The sequence below is a fragment of the Pantherophis guttatus genome, chromosome 2 (genome assembly GCF_059756535.1).
Source record: "Pantherophis guttatus breed Tessera chromosome 2, ASM5975653v1, whole genome shotgun sequence".
NCBI classification, from domain to species: Eukaryota; Metazoa; Chordata; class Lepidosauria; order Squamata; family Colubridae; genus Pantherophis; species Pantherophis guttatus.
This window is the reverse complement of record NC_142064.1, coordinates 40,366,694-40,387,875: the sequence shown is the minus strand read 5'-3', so window position 1 is coordinate 40,387,875 and position 21,182 is coordinate 40,366,694. Positions and strand designations below refer to the sequence as shown.

Sequence of the window (21,182 nt, the reverse complement as noted above, 5' to 3'; positions counted from 1 at the left end):
CAAAAACAGTGGCTATTTATTTATAAAACTTCTATATGCTTTGAGAAAATTAATATTTGTAACTTGATTCTTTACTAGGTTTCTAAACGACTATAATAAAATATATATTCTGAGATTAGAGTGGCCCTGACCCTGCTGGATTTGGTAGTTTTCATCAACTAGGCCAGGGGTCTGCAACCTTAAATACTCAAAGAGCCATTTGGACCCATTTCCCACAGAAGAGAAAACACTGGGAGCCACAAAACCTGGGTGGACGTGGCCAACTCGATGTCACTCACTTCCACCAGTCACATGACCCCCCTAGCCATGCCTACCCAGCCGGTCATTAAGGCAGAGAACCAGTTGTTAAAAAACACTGGGAACCACAAAATCCCTTTGACATATCTCTCTATCCCATCCCTCCCTCCCTCCCCACTTCTCCCGCTCTGTATCTCTCTCTGTCTCTCTCTCTCTCCCCCTCTTTCTGTATCTCTCTGTCTCTGCCCTGGCCGCTTCTCCCATCCCCTGCCATCGCCCTTACCTTCTCAGACCAGGCGAGGAGTGACTGGGAGGGCAAGGAGCGGGGCTACCAGTGGTGGGATCACCTGACAGGGAGCCACAGCAGAGGGCCCGAAGAGCCGCACGCGGCTCTGGAGCCATAGGTTGCTGACCCCTGAACTAGGCCAACTGAGGAGATATTCCAAATAATTAAAATATCACTTGGGCTAAGTTCACATGATACATGTTACCCTCCCTCCTGGTCCTTCTTGGTGAACTGAATCTCCTTTCTATAGAAGATTCCACCATCAGCCATTTTTTAATCTCTTGCAGCTGCTACAAGGGAGGTCAAGACAATATTATTTGCCTTCTCACATCTTGCTGTTTAAATATTTTTTAGCCCTTTGGAAGGATAAGGCATATAACAACTCCAGGGGCTAATTGAGGCAGGGATAGAGGGGTTTCTCCCCTTTTCTTTCTACTCCCCCTCCCATGCTTAAGAAAGCAGAGATTGAAGTTCCTAGAAGCAGTCCATTTTTATTGTCATGTCTATCTTGGACAGAGGAAAGTCAACATTCCTAAATAGTTCTCACAAAACCGGTTTGTGTGTGTGTGTGTGTGTGTGTGTGTGTGTGTGTGTGTGTGTGTAAATTGTCATGTCCATGAGAGATTATATGTCAAAACCTGTAATGTAGCTTTCACTTTTTTCTCTTTTCCCAATATTCTTTCAGTTATTGAAACAAAATTTTGTAAATCAAGGTATCATGTAATACAATTGGATTTAAGACATTTTTGCCCTGTTGATTTCAGTGAGAAGAAATTTAGCTGAAATCATAACGTTTTTCTTCCCTTATACAACTTTAGATCCCCAGGTTTGAAAAAGCAACATCAGTATCAATGATGAAAACTGAAGAATTAGAAAAGGACTGAATATCTTTCTATGTACTACATATTATTGATTAACTGACTCCCTGGATTATATGGCACCTCAAGAGAAATGAAAGGACAGAAAATTAATGACAAGGTTACAGGAGTGAATGTAAAGCAACAGGTTACCCTGCTTTCAGGACTTGATCTTAAATGCCCTTGCACTGAATGAATTACCCAAGGGCGTCATTGCATGTGAAGGCAATGTAACATCCTGGTTAGAAAACATATAATTCTGAATTCACACACACACACACACACACACACACACACACACACACACACACACACCTCTTCTAGTTTTAAATGGAAGGTGCATATTTTGCAATTTATTTACACATATCCTGGATAAAATATAATGGCACACTTTTTATAAAATAAATGTTATTATTTCTTCAAGGGACCAATTATAATGTACTTTATAAATGCGACAGATGTCACCTTGCAGATTATACTTGTTGGACTGCACTGTCAATTGCTTTATATTATGCCTTGTAGCTATACCCTGAAATCCAAATTTACATTTTTTAAAAATTTTAGATGCAAATGTGATAGTTTAAAATCACTGGTTTTTAGTGATCTCCGAGATAATAGTTCTAAATCAGTTCTTAACAAAGATTGCAAAATCTTTTGATCTCTTTGTCATAAAAGGTTGACTGATATGACTGAAATATAGAAAGGGGCGAAATCCAGGAAGGATTGCTTTAATCGGCTTAAATACAATAACTGAGAAGATGGAAGACATTTTGCAATCTCAGCTGCCCAAAACCAAAGCCAGCTTCCCACAGATAAATATCCTGGCTGCCCGATGAAGCTGTGAGAACACAGTGGCCTGACATCAATGCCAAATCAATGCAAATTCCATATGTGGAAATTAGTAAGTCTGTTTTCTCTTTCTTTTTTTGCCTCTTGCCTCATGATGTTTCCCAACTCCCAGCTCAGAACTGTGCTCAAAATCCTAGAGGCCAATATTATACTGTAGCTCCAAATAAAAATGTCATTTCCTGAACAAGTATCACTTCTACAAGGCATCTCTCAAGCTTCATGTCAGAGATCCATTGAAATGAACCTTTCAAATACAGCAAATTCTGTGTATATACATGTATTCTTTAAGGCTTCCTTGAATCTCAGGAAATTATAATTTCCCCCTTTCTTGAAATACAAACTCATTGTCTATGATGGTGCTTATAATAAAACAGCCTGTAAAAGAATTATGGGTAGGTTTTAGCTCATTCAGAATGGGAATTTTCCAAGCTTGGATTTTTATGATACAGTGTTGAGAAACATTGGCATCTTTAAAATAGGCAAATTTCAACTCCCAGAATTCCCCAGGCAACCATGCTGGGTGGGAAAATCTAGGAGTAGAAGTCCAGCTATCTTGAAATTGTCAAGGTTGAAAAATACTGCTTTAGGCAATAATCATGCATAGGACAGGTGCACATCTACAGATTTATACACCAGTAACTTTTGTTTGGGGGCACAATGAATCAACAGTTAAAGATACAGAGCTTGTTAGCCGTACCCGGGCTGTCTGCTTGTGGAAAGCTGACAGCCCAGGTACAAAATCCAACCAGTGTGTGACAGGGTGAGCTCCTCTTACTTGCCCCAGTTCCTCCCCATGTAGCAATTTGAAACAATGCAAATGTGAGTAGATAAATAGGCAACACTTTAGTGGGAAGGTGACAGCATTCAGTGTATCTCAGCATATAGTCAGCATATTTGGACAATGCTGGCTCTGTTAGCTAAGAAATGGAGATGAGCACTTCCCCATAGAGTTAGGCATGACAGGACAGAGGAAATCTTTTTAAAAAAAATAATAATACAAGTTTTATTTTTTTTTTTCTTTCATCATACCTATTTTATGAACAGAGTGTTGACCGGTCACATCTTATACATGTTATACATAATCATAATCATAGTTATAATGTATTTTAATCTTCCATTTTTTCCCCAATATGCGTGTGGAAAACAATAAAACATAATTTAAATTTGATGAACCAAAAAAACTAGCACAGAAAATAAAAATGGCCAAGCAGAATTATTTCGAATTTGTGAATAAAACAGGAAGATGGCTGGCCTATAGACTGAAAAAGGACAGAGATAAAAGAAGCTGTTTTTAATTTTAAAAAAATGTTTAATTCCACTAGGAAGAACATGCATATTTATATGCATGTTCCTCCAATCTGTTTTCATGTAACTCTCCAGTTCATTTTATTGATTGTAGATTTCCAATAAAGAAAGGTTGAGTTGAAATTGTTGCTTGGGAGTAATCCTGTCTATTTCATTGACTAATACAAAATAAATACCGTGTTTTCCCGAAAATAAGACCCTGTTTTATATTTTTTTGAACCCCGAAATAAGCACTTGGCCTTATTTTTGGAGAGGTCTTATTATTTTGGGGCACGTGGAGCGAGACAGGGATCCTCTTGCCATCTTACCTGATTTCCAGCTCTGCCTCCCTAACCCTAACCAGAGGAAATGGCGGGGACCAGTTGCGCATGCATTTAAATATTTTTGGGGAGGGCTTATTTTCAGAGAGGGCTTATTTTCAGGGAGATCTTATTTTCGGGGGGAGGTCGTATTTTCAGGGGAGGTCTTATTTTCGGGGAAACACGTAGCTATATTTACTAATTGTCTTAAATATAGCTCATGAGCTATATTTACTAATGGTCTCTTTTCAAAAAATAGAAAGAGAGTGGTGGTACCTAATATAAAGTCCCTGTGCTATATCTTAGAGTCATGAGAATTCTACTTTCACAATGTTCTTCTCCCTGCCCACTGTATCTGTATGAAAGTTGATAGATCGGATCCTCTAACAAAAAAGGTAACTTCATCTATGTGTGTCCACAAATGTAATTTAAGTATTGCAAAAAATTATAGTTTAAAAAAAAAAAGAATTATAAATTTAAAATAATCAAAAATTCAAAAGAGCTTAAGATCAAAAGGTGTCATGCTTCATTTCTTATAAAGTTATACTGTGCTCAACATGTCAGTCAATTCTACTCAAAAGAAAATAATCAGCATTTGGATTTTTCATAGAAACTTTAGATCAATGGGGCAGCTTCCAAAACAAAAGAAAATCTGTTTTCTTTGTAGATATATTGGTGTCCAAATCAAATCTTGCCATGTATATACTCCTTTAAGCTTCAATTTTTTTTCTCAGCAAATTCAATATCTAAACTTTGTGAATAATGTGACATTTTTAAAATATCTGTATAGAGGTGATTAGTTATGTTTTGGTCTTCCAGGATGATTTGCAGCTGAAATATTTGAGTTTATTCTATGGAATAGTAATAAAAGGTAAATACAAAAAGAGTAGTCATGCCTCTGAATCATCAAATCTTTATCCTTGGGATTTGGATTCCATTACAAATATTAGCACAGATCAAGGACATTTTATTTTAAGCACAAATCTAATAGGAAGAGAGTTAATTCTATGAAACTGGAAGTCAGCTAAAGAAATTAAAATTGGTGTGTGCAAATGACAAGGAAGTTGTTCCTTCAGGGTATAACTTATATATGAGTTTAACCAGAATCTCCATGGTATCTCTCTCATACATTTTGTGAAAATCCATATATTATATTTCACAATAGTCCTTAAGGATTTTACAACTCTCATGACTTTCTGTAATACCTTTTAAGGTGTATTCTTAAATCCCAACTGTCTGGCAGCATACTAATTTTGACTGAGACAGTCTAGGAAGAGTGCCTTTTCTGCCATTGCCCCTATCCTCTTGAATATCCTCCCCCACAGAGGTGAGGTGGGCCTTTTGAAAGAGTGGGAAGACGTGGCTCTGCCAAATGTCTATGGAGATTCTCAGTCATCCAGGTCATGGTTGTCCCAAAGGTACCTTTTCAAGAGGCAACTGGAGTTTCTGGTTTTTCTTTGAAGACAATTCGCTTCTCATCCAAGAAGCTTCTTCACCTCTGACTGGATGGTGGCGACTGGAAGGATTTATACTCCTTGCAGATAACTGGACATTTGCATTCTTTTAGCAAGTCATTTGTGGCTCTGCCAACTCTCATGGGCCCACCAAATTTAGGGGTAATTAGTGCCTTGAAGACTCTCTCCTCAGCTTTTAATGTTGTTTTTTTACCTGACTTCTTTTATTAATGATTGTATTTTTATATTGTTTTTATGCATTTATGCTTTTAGTTGTACACCTCCCAGTGTCCCTCTGATAGTGAGATGGGTAATACTTAAGTTCGATAAATATATAAAAAAATAAAAAAATAAGAATATTTATCATGCTAAAAAAATATGGGATAGCTCATCTTTTTTTCACAAAATGAGTCTAAATCTACACTCCACATGATTGATCTGCAAACAGAGGAGATAATTAAAAAAGAGTTTTCCACAAAACTTGTAGCTCTTAATTTATTTCTATTGATTTAGCATTAGAAATAGTTATTATAATTTAAATAGAAATACAATGGAACTCATCGATGTGGGAAATCTCTATCCATATCACATGAGATATGGATAGAGGATACAGTTGGCCACAATTTCTGTGCAACATTTGAATAAGTGTAATGTCCCTATGATTCTATGACAAGGTTTTTGACCATATCTATTTATTGTTACCTGTGAAATAGTTTAAACTGCTGCAAACCTAGTTTGCATTTTGAGAGACTGCAGCTCCATAAACCTTGGTCTACCATTTTTACTTGGCTCTCAATAGCTGGCCTGAAGCCACACTAGTAATTTTTTTTCAAGAAGAAAGGTGACTTGATTTCTTGATTGACTGATTTATACATATCACCATAAAACGGTCATAATAATACTAAGTACTGTAAAAATTCTGCTTTATATGTATGTTGTAATTTATTTTAGTTTCCATAAAGCTGGAAGTCAGAATGAGAAGTGGTATTTTTGGGAGGAGAGGGGGAACAATAGTTGCAGAACGTTCAGCAGTTTAGGCAAGGAGGCAATTGTTTTCATTCCTAGTTGCCAGGATTTCTGAATTGCTACAAATAAAGGCTACTGTAGATCAAACTGCTTTGAGGATCAGAAGCAGTGGTGATGTGGAAATCCTAAATGTTAACAGTAGATTGAAGAGAAATTTCAAGACACTGAACTTCCTTCCTGTAAATCTTGTATGGTCCATAAAGCTGAGGATTTGGGGGAAAATGTTGAAAAGTTAGTATACTAAGATACAAAATAGTTTTTTCAGGTAATCCTATCATCATGTTGATATGCTGCAGTTACATACTAGAAATATGAAGGAGATTTTTATATTTCATGCATTCATTTTTGGATTAAATAAATCAATGTGTGATAGACAAAGACCTTAGAATAGTAGATTAAATTAGATAATTTAAATTATTATTGGAATGGAATTGCAGAAATTCTCCAGAAAGCATTGAAATCTAAAATGGATTGGATTAAGATTTACTGACCTATTTTTAATCGCCATTTAAAAAAATATATAGTTATTTTTGATATGTACAGAAGATAATCAGATTTCAAAGTAATTGAAATTTAAAATGATTTAAATTTTATTCTAGAAAAAAACAAATGATAGTATGTATTCTGATTAAGATAATAAATTTTTTAAAAAACCTATGGTTAATTAGATGTGAGACAGTAGGGCTTAAGCCAATTCACTGCAACTCAGCTGCAACGTAATGGGGTTAGATCATTCATCCTCCTTAGTGTAGAAGTAAAGGTTTGTTTTCTCCAGTAGCCCAGACCAAAGGAGCAAGGTTGAAATCAATAAGAGTTTTCTTTGTTTCTGCCTTCTCTGCAGCATAGGGGCTGTGCAAAAACTCAGGTTACTGTTTCTCTTCTCCCACTCCTCCTCAGGATTTTTGTTTTATTGCCTGTTGTGGTCATTAGGAGGTTTTCATACCATCTGCAGCAATTCAGAGCAGGGGGGGTAAAATCTCAGAACCTCAAATAACTGTCGAAAAGAAATAAGTTTTGAGGACACATTAAGACTTTTAAAAGCAAAAAGACAGAATACAAAGTTGGCTTATTTGATCAAGGTTAAAATATATATGATCTTTTTTTTCTAGAAGCCTTTAATGCAGTGGTAAAATCCAAATATTTTTACTAGCGGTTCTGTGGGTGTGGCTTGGTGGGCATGACTTGGTGGGCGTGGCAAGGGAAGGATATTGCAAAATCTCCATTATCTCTCTTGAGATAAGATATGAGAATATATTTTTGTGATATTTTTACAGAGAATGATAAGTTACTGTGTAAATGAACATGAAATTAATTTATTTATTTAAGGTTAAGATGATACATAGATGATGGAAAGGTAGGTAGGTAGGTAGATAGATAGATAGATAGATAGATAGATAGATAGATAGATAGATAGATAGATCTAATATGACATTGAGGCTTTATCATTTATTAATAAATAAAAGATAACATATGGGATGAAGAGAACTTTGGCTGAAATATTAGAGAAGATGATAAATTACTGAAATTGTTTGTACTTGTATTGATGATGAGAGAAGCCATTTCTTTATATATTTTTATTTATTTTTTCCCCTTAAACCTCTTTTTTCTCTCTGCATTTTTTATTTTTTATATTTTCTTAGTTTGTATTAATTTTTAACATTTTACTTTTAAACATTAACAAAAATTATTTAAATTTTGCTGTTTTCCCCCTCTATGAAGTATCTAAAAGCAGATATTGCATAACATAGAAAATAAGGAAAAGCACATATGTAAATGTACTTAAGTTGTTTAAGAACATTTAATTAATTAACTTATAGCTATATAAAAAGCAAAGAATTTAGCTATTCTTGCCACATAATTTGATTTCCTCCTTTTTAGATCTAATGCCTAACATCCTTAGACCAACATAGCAAAACTAAGAATGGCTGCTCAGTCGTCATCACTTTAGATCAAATGTCTCCTTGAAGGATAAATAAGCTTCATTATAGCCAAAGGCAGTGGCTTAAAATAACATTTAAGGGCAAAGTGTCAGGGCAGTAATATAGAGTAGTTCAAAAATAAAATTACCATTAATATAAATTTAAAGGAACAAATGGGGGGAAAAAGAGGAATCGGGTTAAATACAATAATTGAAGAAGAGGATAAATTACAATTTTACAATATGTAAGCCATAGTTGTAATGTAATATTTACCCTTTTTCCTGAAAAATTTGCAGGATTGGTCCCTTAGTAAAAAGTAGAATGTTCCTAGTTGGTGCCATGTTGAATATTTTGTAATTAGAGGGATATCATTTCTGCTTTCCAGGGATAATATATTGGGTGAACCAGGAGTACATAACTAATTGTTTCAACTTCAGTTCAGAACAGATCAGAGGTGGGTTTCAGCAGGTTCTGACCAGTTCTGGAGAACCGGTAGCGGAAATTTTGAGTAGTTCGGAGAACCGAAACTCTGACTGGCCCAGCCCCCAACTATTCTTCGTCTCCCAAGTCCCAGCTGATCAGGAGGAAATGGAGATTTTACAGTATCCTTCCCCTGCCACGCCCACCAAGCCATGCAACTCCCACCAAATCACACTCACAGAACAGGTAGTAAAAATTTTTGAAACCCATCACTGGAACAGATACTGTATAATAGTCAATCCTGGAAGGCAGGATTGCTTGTAACATTGTACATTGCTTATAACACCAGCAAGGGCGGGCATGTAGGCATGTCAAAGTGTAACGGTACACATATAGAACATACATTTAGAGCTGGAAAAAGATGCGTAAATGAGATGAAGTGAAAATAATATTGATTTATCCCTTTGCATGTTGAGGTCTTTCTTTGTTTAACTTCACTCCAAATTCTTTCCAGGCACAGCATATGTAGAATGTGGTGAGTAAACCTGAAGGCCAAATAAAATGAAATTGGATTCTTCCATGCAGAGGTGTGGCATATAGCGCTACAAGTTGAGCTAAATATTCATTTCAACTAAATTACTTATGTTCACCGCTTTGAGTTACATACTTATAAAGTAACAAAGGTGGGATAAAAATCTAATAAATAAATAAATTTTAAGCAACATAACTTCAAATGAGCCTTGACAAAAATATATCCCAATTCTAGTCAAAGGACAGCATTGGAGACTGAACATGGGACTGGAGTAAAGGTCTCCAGTATTTAAATTGCACTGGCACGTTCCAGTTTTAACACACATAGTTGGTTGGAGATTTATATTTGGATATATAGGAAAAGGAGACTTAAGATATGATAGATTGGAAATATATGCAAATCATCTCCTTGATTAAGGTATTATTATTTTTTGTTTGTTTGAGGCAAATTGAAGTGATGACTAGTTAATATCACCATCTTGTTTTTATAATAGTTGATTTGTATTATTTTAGTCTGACAAAATACTATCGCCAGAGACTTTTTTTCAAACCCACTAGTCAAATAGAAATAATAAGATAGCATCACCAGTGAATAATAGTTTGGAAATTGGAGTCTGAGCTAAGGATGGAGGGTGGAATTCAGATTTAGGGAGGGTCCTTATAATATCATTGATATAAACATTAAATAGAGGTGAGGCAAAGACTGCCCTACTTAGCTCTTTTGGTACTCGGTATAGGTGCAGTCATTTTTATCTTTTATGCAGCAAATTTGCATTGTAGTGTTTTTGTGTAACATTATTATTAAGTAAAGAAGACAGTAATCAATAAAAGAAGCTGCCAGTTTTTGTCATAACCTCTCTAGGGATTTGAACTGCCTTCAAATCTATAAAGGCAGCATAGAAAATGCCTCTTTGAGTTCTAGCATATTTTGTTGACAGATATTGCAAGATAACACTTTGATCCATTATCAAAAAGACCTGTGTGAAGCTGGCTTGTTCCCTGGCTAGAAATTTTTTTTTCTTAGATCATCCAGAAATTTACTAATTATACTAAGCAACCTGGTTAGAATATAGCTAATGAGCTGGTGTAATTGCTTTCTTATGTATTGGAATTAGTAGGGAGTTATCCCAATCCTTAAGGATCTTGAGAATTGATATGGGTAAATAGGTGGGCCAAAACAGAGGCCCACAATTCAGATTTGTTTTTAGTATCTGTTGTTCAATCAGATCCCTCTATTAACGATTAGCCATTTTTAAACTGATGAATTTAGGATAGTATTTATGGCTCCAAAATGGCTAGTCATGTAAAGAATCAAGAAGAGATACAAATTGTTTATCCCCACTTACTATGCAAAATAAGATACCAAAATATGCATTCCAATTTCAGTTAGTATTACATTATTCTGTTCAGGTTTTGTTATTGTAAAGAAGAGAAACAAGATGTCAAAACAATTCTTTTTTCTTCCTAATTTTGGCCTGTTTCATTCAGCCACTTGGCTTGATACCATGTTTTTCAGGAGGATTTCTTTTCCAAAGAGAAGAAAGTTTCCTGGGAATAAGTATCATTTATATGCACTGATCAGTAAACTCTGGTCTGGATACAATTCCTTGTCAAGACAAGATTTCAAAGATACTCTTGTAATCCAAGAGTAGCTTGAAAAAAAAGAGAATCCTCAGGGCTTCTGGAACCCCAAAAGCAAAGGAGCCAGCTTTAACTTGTCCTCTTAAACTCATTCAAAGCTCATGTAGTGACAAGTCCTAGAAACAGATTTTCAATTTAAAAAAAAAATTAAACAACAAGGTTTTGCAGAAATGTATGAAAAACATTTGAAATAATCCCTTGGCAACTTGGCTGTGGACAAGTAAAACCTGGCTGTTAGATTGTGTTTTGTCCAATAAAACACATGGTAGGCATTACAGAGGCTTTTCATTTGCTTGTTTTGTTAAAAATTGCCTGGATGACAGATTCCTCATATGAGTAACAAGGTAAAGTTGAAGCTTTCCCTGTCAGTCATGTCCATTTCTTGGCTGAGGTACCCAGCATTGTCCGAAGACAATTTCCCTGGTCATGTGGTCTATTCGCCAAAGCTGCATGGAATACTGTTACCTTCCCATCGAAGTGGTACCTATTAATCTACTTGCATTTGCATCAGGGGTGGGTTCTAAATATTTTTACTACTGGTTCTGTGGGTGTGGGTTATTTTGTGGGTGTGGCTTGATGGTCATGTGACAATTATTTAGGATTTAGCAGAGGTACTGGTCTACCAGGCTGTACCGATCTACCCATTTATTTTTGCAGGCAGTGGTCTACCCATTTATTTTTGCAGGCACTGATCTATTCATGTATTTTTGCAGGCACTGGTCTACTCATGTATTTTTGCAGGCACTGATCTACTCATGTATTTTTGCAGGCACTGGTCTACTCATGTATTTTTGCAGGCACTGGTCTACTCATTTGTTTTCTTTTAACACTGTCAGCTGTAAGGCGGCCCTTTGAAGCCCTGCGGCAAGAGTTTTTCCCCTCTAGCCATCAGCTAGGACTTAGGAGGCAGCAATAGATTGGGGTGGGGCCAAATAAAAGGTAAGAATAACGCAGGGGGACAATAACATCATATTGTCACCACTACCGGCTCGGCGGAACCAGGCGGAACCGGGAGGAACCCACCACTGATTTGCATGCTTTCAAACTGCTAGGTGGGCAGGAGCTGGGGTAAGGAAAGAAAATTAAGGCTATCAGACAATTCTGGGCCAGTCAATGGCATATTCATATATTTCCCTTAGCCTTAAAGTTTGTTCAATTTTTTATTTAGCGATATGAGTAAATTAGGCAACTGTGGCTATTCATCAAATTATGGCTAAAGCAAATCAGGGTTTAGCAATCTTTATTTCTTCCATCTTGCAAAGCTAAGTGCCCAAAGAAAGGGATGGGTAGAATCTTGAACATAGTGAGATTTGTGTGCACAGTGGAAATCAGTCAACTGAAGGGTTATCAAGGACATTTTTCCCATGAACATGGAACCTCATTTCATCTTGCCCTGATGATCATTATGCTGTTTGTAATTCAGAGTAGCTGTAGAATTAGGGCAGGGGAGAACGTTGCCTCCTAGATTGTCCCAAGGCTCATGGCAAAGTGTAATACATAAACAGGTTGCTTCAAATAGAACATTACCATGGAAAAACAATTTGAGTGGCCTACTTCAGGAATATAATGTGTAAACCTGCTCTGTGAGGATTTGCAGAAACAATAGAAGTGCTTTTCAGCACAATGAAAACTTTGCTTACTCTGCAAGCCTTGCAGAAAAGTTATAAGATGAGGAGAATAGCATCTTTAATTGCCCATTGGTGTTCTGTCTTGGATTCTATGTTCAGCCTGGTTTTTCTCTTGCACACCTATGGTTTGAATGATTGTGGCTGATTCTCAGGCATGCAGCTACTGCAGCTGACACACAAAACAAAGTGTTGAGAAAAGGAAGGAGAGAAATGGTGTTCTCTGAAAATAAGCCTTCCAGGTCACAGGTGAGAAGCAAAACAGCATGGGTCAGGTCTTGCCGAGCTTTTCGTTTAGGCGAAGAGAAAGCAGAGCTAGTTATTGTGTTTCTATTCTGAAATGAAATCTGACACTAACTAATGAAAGCCTAAGCCCCCCAAAAGGAGCAAATGTGTGTGTATCTACCTTGGCATACAGGTTGTATGGCTCAGCTACTCAGCATAAGTCTCTCTCCCTCTCCCTCTCCCTCTCCCTCTCCCTCTCCCTCTGCCTGCCTGCCTGCCTGCCTGCCTGCCTGCCTATCTATCTATCTATCTATCTATCTATCTATCTATCTATCTATCTATCTATCTATCTATCTATCTATCATCTATCTCTATCTATCATCTATCTTTCTCACATATTTATGTCTATGTCAGTACATGTATTTCTATATATTATGGTCCACATCTGAAATTAACCTCACCAGATTTGATCCTATAAATTAGGTTTCTTTGAAGAAAAGGAAGAAGGAATCAAAATCCCAAGTCAATAAGTAACAAGCATTACAAGACCATATGTTCATTTCCTATTTTGATTAAAAACTGACCAAAACACTGTCACATTTTACATACTTTTCTGTATGTATTTTTCTCCCCACTCACCATTTCCTCCTAAAACCTCTTACTCTCTTTTACTTAGTGTCTAGGGGTTACTTTCTACATAGATTGCTAACGTTGAATATTGTATGTTTTATCAAGTGGCATATTTTAAAACATAACATTCAGGCTACTGTTGCCAAAATATCACCACAATGAACAAAATATGTATAGACTGTATATTTTATTTCATTTATTTAGATTTGTTTGCCACCCATCTTACTTCCAGTACTTGAAGTAGAACTAACTGGGACAAAAAAGGACTCGGGATGACATTTGCAATCATATGACTGAAACACTACGCATTTGTATGTGCTTGTGACATCAAAGTGTACAGAAAGGTAATAGGGCTTTGATCACACCTTCATGACTCCCATTTCATCTGCCATCTCCCCTAAGGACACTCCTGCAGGTCCTACTTTTCTTGCTTGTTTAATATTGCAGCAACAGACTACACATCTTGGTAATATTACCCTCATGGTAGGAGAATTGAGTATATAGCATGAGATCATGTATCATCATAGCATGGTCCCTTTTCAAAGATACTTGTCACTTCCTTTTAAAATCATATTTGAAGTGGAAGTGTAATATCACTATAGTTCAGCATGAAAAATAGTAGTTTTCAGGGTATTCACCATGTGTCACAATGTATATAGAATTCTGTATTTAATTTACCTCCTACAATTGGAACAAAGTTCCTATTCAAGCAACAAATTCCTATTCTCTGCACAGCATCCAGTTCCCTTCTGAATCTACTTTTGAAAATAAAGAGAACTTTAGAAAGATATAGATGGTTGGCAGAAATCTCATCACCTTTGCATTAAGTGAATAAACATTAGAAATCAAATGTGTTGCCATAAATGTTGGCAATTTTGTTCAGTGTTAATTTCTGTGAGCTGTTATGAAGTTCATAACATTCATCATAGGCATGCTTTACATCTCCTATATTTTTCTTTTTGTGCAATGACCCTATTCTGATAAAAATAAAATGGCATTTTTGATGGTTTAAGTTAGAATAGTCCATGGTCTTCTAATCCTGCATAGATAAGGTTCAATTGTACCTCAGCAAATCCTTTGGGGACATTTAAGACACTGAACAAATTACTCTTAAGCTTAATGACATACCTTATAACCCATTTCTTCTATTAGAAACATTTAAGATGTTTCAATTATTTAAAATGGCAAGGGAGGAAGAAGCATGATAACTTTCTAATTTTGAGGCAAGTATTTCATTAATAAGCCCCAAATGATCCCACCCCAGGTCTTAGCACTAGATTTATACTGTTCAGGAAAAGTTCTTTGCAAATGTAGTAGAAGTTAGCTCTTTATGAAACCTGTAGTAAGTCTTCAGTGACTCATTCAAGTTTATTTGAATAATTACATGTTTTTAAGGTCTGTCCTGTGTTAAAACTGTTAAAGGCCTATTTAACATAGTCTTAAAGGTAAAGGTAAAGGTTCCCCTCACAAATATGTGCTAGTTGTTCCTGACTCTAGGAGGCGGTGCTCATCTCCGTTTCAAAGCCGAAGAATCAGCACTGTCCAAAGACCTCTCCGTGGTCATGTGGCCGGCATGACTAAACACCAAATTCTATTGCCTGATTCTATGTTAGTTTTAAAGTTTTGATATTGATTTTTAATTGAAATGTTTTAAATTATGGGCCAAATTTCATTTAATTATTTTTAAAATTATTTTAACTTTTGTGTACAAATGTTTTATTTTGGCTGTTCACCGCCCTGAGTCCGAAAGGAGAAGGGAGGTATATAAATCTAATAAAAGATTAAAGATAAAGATAAAGATAGAGGCACACGGAACACTGTTACCTTCCCACCAGAGGTGATCCCTATTTTTCTACTTGCATTTTTAACGTGCTTTCGAACTGCTAGGTTGGCAGAAGCTGGAATAAGTAACGGGAGTTCACCCCGTTATGTGGCACTAGGGATTTGAACCACTGAACTGCTGACCTTTCCATCGACAAGCTCAGTATCTTAGTCACTGAGCCACCATGTCCCTACCAACATAGTCTTACACAACAGCTTTTTTGAAATGAATGAAAGGTGAACAACAGAATTAAGGAAAAGTGGAATTACAGTAATCTTATCCTTGGGTCACCACTGATCTAAAACAAAATCTCTGGCATGAAGATGGCAATTTTTTGATACAAAATAAGACAAGACAAGACCAAAAAAAATATAGCAGAGTAGAGCAGGAGTTTTCAAATTAGATCGGTGTCCAATTTCTGCTTGGAGTCTTCTGTTTCTATGGTACCACTTTAGAACTTTTCTTATTGTCAATATTTTATTTTAATGTTTAACCTTGAGAGTTTCTAAGAACTATTATGTCTGACTAATAAAATCAATTGTTTTCTACAGAAGTTGTAGTGAAAATGAGCAAAATGGTGGATTCCATTGCAAGTCTGGATAGCTCTGCAGACAAGGAGCCTGGATAGCTCTGCAGACAAGGCACTGTAATTTAACACCAGCTGTCTGCAATTAAAGTAAGTTCGAATCTTGCCAGGCTCAAGGTTGACTCAGCCTTCCATCCTTTCTAAGGTAGGTAAATTGAGGACCCATTTTGTGGGGGCAATAAGCTGACTTTGTATAAAATATACAAAAGTATGAAGGCTATTGCTTAACGCACTGTAAGCCGCCCTGAGTCTCCGGAGAAGGGCGGCATATAAATCAAATAAAAAAAAAAATCTAAAATTTTCTTTTTCCTTCCTTCATTCAGAAAACACATCCTGTAAGGACAGCACTCCACACAATAATAAATAACTGTGATGTATGACTCAACATCGAAGCCATGGATTACAAAATCCAAGAAATAAAATGCAACAAAATAAATTCAAAAACCATCTTCTCTTCTTTGAGCATATTTTGTTGAACATGATTCAGTTTCAGCAATGAATTAAATAGGAATACTAACAAAAAAATTGGTGTGATAGAATCTTGGTGATGGTGATTAGCAAGAATTTTTTAAAAAATGGATATTTTTCTAATTTTCCAGATATTGAATATGTAGGAGAAAAATAATACATCAATCCATATTTCCCACCAGCCAAAGTATTTTGCATTTGGCCATTAAATATCAGTTGTTATTGTGACTGATGTAAATGTTATTGAACAAAAGCTTAAGGAATCTCAAATATTTATAGATGCCCCATACCTTATTAATAAAGGAGCACCCCAATGAATTGACCTCATTAGCCTCCCTTCCCCCATTATTCTTATTGCTATAGAGGTGGCCCAACTGCCTTAGGAAGTAATCCATGTTGCTGTAATATACTACATGTATATGTAGTTTTTGTAGTTAGGTATACAAAATAGTGGTATCTAAGAATTTATTGAACCATAGAACTTATTATGTCCAGATACGTAAAGTACTTAAAGTATTATCAATTAATCTGCACAATAAACAAAAGAGATAAAAAGGAAAGGCCCAAATCCTCCATTTATACTTCCCTGAGCTTTGAATATAGCTGGGGTATAAATTATTTACTTATTTATGTATTTAAATATTTAAATTTCTGTAGATGCCCATCTCAATAATGACTAAAGATAAATGCAGAGGCAAAAGTTACTATTAGAATCACATGAGATTTATGAAGGAAATACAAAAAGCTTTCACTTCATAGTCTCAAGTTATTTTAATTTAAAATGTATGGAATAGACCAGGGATATCAAACTTGTGGCCCATGAGCCAGATGCATCACACTGTGGCCACACCCATGCCCTGTTTAGTGAAGGGAAAAAATCACGATACCTCATGTGATGCTGCCGTGACAATGTGAGTTTGATACCCCTGGAATAGACCTATGTCCCACCAGCCAAAAAGTCTCCTGAAAATTCAGACAAACTGATTTGAAAGATAAAAGTAGAAAAGCCTGCCTCAGCTACCTCTCAGTTCTTTTGTGCTTCTGGATCTTTCTTTCCCTTCTCCCTACTGAAACTAATTTTATTGCAAATCATTTTTAATTAAAGAACTTTTTTACTTCTTCTGTCCCCCATCCCACATTTATGTATGTATGTCATAAATTTTCCATGATGGGCAATCTACACCTCACAGAAAATGTATTGACACACTAAGAATCATGGCTGACAGATATAGCCATCTCCTGAGAGTTTGATACGCTTATATCAACAGAAAAATATAAGGTGTCCATCTCTTTTACAAAAAAAGCCAGAATGGTCAAAGAGACACACTGATCAGCAACTTGGGAAAGGCAATTTCTACAACAGACCAACTTGGGTCTCATAGCAATTGCAAGACTCATATACCGCTTCATGGTGCTTTATAGTACTCTCTAAGCAGCTTACAGAGTCAGCGTATTGTCTCCAACAATCTGGGTCCTCATAGGGTACATAGAATATTTCAAAACCAGAAGGTAATTAAAAAAAACTAGTTCCAATATGGCAGCTGGTTTACGTCAAAGGAAAAAAAAAACACTCTGGATAGCAATATCATTTCTTTACCTCTGTCCCATTCTTCTACATTTCATACTCCACTTACGTGATGTAAAACAAGTCCTTTTAATCAAGACATCTGTAATTCATTAGACACCACTATGTACTTCAGCTGTAATATTGTTAAAAGCTTCTGCAACTGATTGGGGGGAAAAGAGAATTAACTATTCCACTTGTAAAATCTAGGGTAGAAATTAATAAGAAATATGTGCTTGCTTCCTATTAATAACTTTTGTGCAGATTGTTTATAAATTGTAATTGTATAATTATGTAATTCCACTCATGACTCTTTATTTACTCAGACCATTCTCAACCCCATCTATGTGATTATCTGATTTCCACAGAACCTGCAATTACTTGAGATTGTTTCCTACAAGTTACAATCCTATTGGAGAGAAACCTGCATTCCATTAAAGCAGGGCTGTCAAACTCGCGGCCCACGAGCCGGATATGTCACGTGCTGGCTCCGGCCGGTTTATTGAAGGGAAAAAAAGTCCCGATATGTCAAGTGATGCCGTGACGCTGTGAGTTTGACATCCCTGCATTAAAGAGATTATTAAAATCAACACACTGATATAAGTGGATTATAAAATAAGTACAAAAGTGAACACTTACAAGTTAGTCTCAAAAAACAACAAATCCAAATTTAATTAATTAATTTATGAGACTAGAAATAGAAAAAAAAAAGAAGGCTAGGAAGAAGAAAAGAAGCTGATCTGGAGATCATTTGCTATTTTCACGGAAATGACTTAAAGCATTTGCTAATATCAGCCAGCTACTTATAAGGCAATATGAAGCCTGTCCTCATTACATAATCACAACAATGGCTGATTAATACCAGAAGATACTACAAATCAATGGGGGATTCTGCCTATTTTAGTTATATTCTTAGATAGATAAAGAGACAGTTTTTAGGCATAGAAATCAAGCCATCAAATAAAGTAGGAATAAAGCTTGCTAGAAAGGAAAAAAAAATCTTGTTGGAAAGGAAAAACAAGCAAATGAGTTAGTCCTCCTTTCTGAAGATAAAATTCCAGTTGATATCAAATTTGTTTCTGTTCTTTGTGAGATATTTTCTCTTGGAATACAGAAGCAACGTCAATGAAATAGTCTTTATATTAGTACACCTAGAGATAATTTTGGAATTAACTGTCAGAGAATATTTGTATTATTAGTTTCAATCCCCCCCCCCCCACAAGCTGATGAAGGAACAAGTTCAGGATGACAGTGGTGGCAAAATTATTATATAAATGAAATATAATTATTAGGGGTGCACAGACTGAATCATATCTTTCTCAAATCATCATTTTGATTCAGAACTCCAAACAAATTAAATTTGGATGAATAAATTGAATGGTTGGATAAAGTCAGTACTATTTGGAAAATCAATTTGGACCCCAAAAATGTGCATGTATTAATTACTGTTGAGTCATCTGAATGTTTTGGAAGCATCTGATTTGATTCTGTAATTTTTTTCCAAACAGATAATCCAATTCGGAAAGTTAAAATTCAGTTGGAAGATTATACTGGATTTTCAAAGCACTAGTAATTATAAAATTACTTTCACAATTATTCCACTCATTTCTATAATTAGTGTTAGCCACTAGTGGGAGAGCAGGAATTTGTGGATAAGAAGGATCTTTTTTAGGTTTTAGAATATAGTCGGGAAGAGAAGTTGGGGAGACAGATTGTGATCTTTCCAGAAATCCAAATAATTAGAAATGTGCATAAATGATGGTGTGGCTTAACTCCACAAAGATGGGCAGCATATGGAGGGAGAGGTCTTGAATGATGAAAATGACTTTTTATTGCTTCCTTTTTTCTTCTTCTCCTAATTATAAATCTGAACTCTGTGTGGGATAAAAAGAAAGAAAGCTGAGCAGCTAGTTTTTGAAGCAATGATCTCAGCAGCTCAAGGGCTTATGATGAGGTTAAATTTTTCATTCTGAGAATGACAAGGACAATATTTGGCCCAAAATAAAAAAAATCATTCCTAACATGCTATTTTTGTTTGCAAAGAACAATTATAAATAAGTAAACAAATGTGGAACTCCTCACTCCCCAAAGATTACTCTCCATTGTTTTTAATTATTTTTCTTTGCTTATAAGCATACAACCTGCCTTTATTGAGCAGTTGTGACACAGTGGTTACAATGTAGTACTGCAGGCTAACTCTAGCACAGCCTGGAGTTTGATCCTGACAAGGCTCAAGATTGACTCAGTCTTCCATCCTTCCGAGGTTGGTAAAATGAGGATCCAGATTGCTGGGGACAATATGCTGACTCTATAAATTGCTTAGAAAGGGCTGTAAAGCACTATGAAGTAATTAGATATATATATCTAAGTGCTATTGTTATTGCTATAGTCTATGTCCCAAAAGAATAATAAATAAAGCAAACATCCTGCATATTATAATTATGTTTTTAAAATAACATTGCAAAATGTCCAAAACCTATTTGAGGAGACTATGATTGGAGGTAACAGTGTACATATTAATACAAATTTTCTTTCCACTTACACACTCACTGTTAGGTATCTTTTCAAATAGAACATAATTGATTGGGAATCTACCCTACATAAATACTTTTAAAATGAATAAGAGTTGTGCTGGAATACAGCAATGTCCTTGTTGTTAAAATAACCATGTTATATTGGTTCTGGGGAAAAAATGTACAGTTTCTTGGCATATTTCAAATACATAGGAGATCTCTGGGTCTACCTTTTCCCATAGTAGTATATCTTTATCCTAACGTAAGATTTGATAGTCTCTTTCCTATGATCCCAGCTGTGGTATGGAGGCATAATTGACTGGAGAAACATAAGGAGCTTTTTAGAAGCCACATCTGCATTCTGGAACTCCCTGCCTGAGAAGATGAGGTTGGTGTCATCATTGATAGACTTGTGTCAATAATTAAGATTTATTTAGGGAAGCATTTATTCAAGAACTTATTTTATTGATTTTAGCAGTTGTGCATAAGAAACTGAAGGACTGGGGGGGGTTGTGTTAATAAAAATGTGTTAATAAATAAATATCAAATAAATGAGATAACTTGGCTGTGTCCAGAATCCTATGTGACGTGTAGCTAAAACTCCAAAACATGCAGCCTATCAATTTCATGCTAAAAGAGAAGAGAACCACGTCTGTAACCACGTCTCCTCCTCCAAACAAGAGACGTGAGAGCAAATGAATTAATTGTCTATCCATAAAAAGTCACATTGTTATGCTGAAACCAAAGACCAGTATGCCACCATGACATCTTTCAGAAGAACAGCTGAACTGCAGAAAAACCGTTTGCCCAAAATGCTTGCAGTCAGTCATCAAATTCCTCCTTGTAAATTCTGGGTAATCATAACCCTCAAGTGGCAGAAGAATCGTTCAACACTTTGCTTTATGGCGAGATTTCATAACACATC

At 35.9% G+C, this 21,182-nt stretch overlaps 1 long non-coding RNA gene across 4 annotated transcripts in view; it reads right to left on the bottom strand.

Moving 5' to 3' along the window:
• Positions 1 to 21,182, bottom strand: part of LOC148115087 (uncharacterized) — a 150,981-nt gene that overhangs the window by 17,941 nt on the left and 111,858 nt on the right. The window lies entirely within an intron of this gene.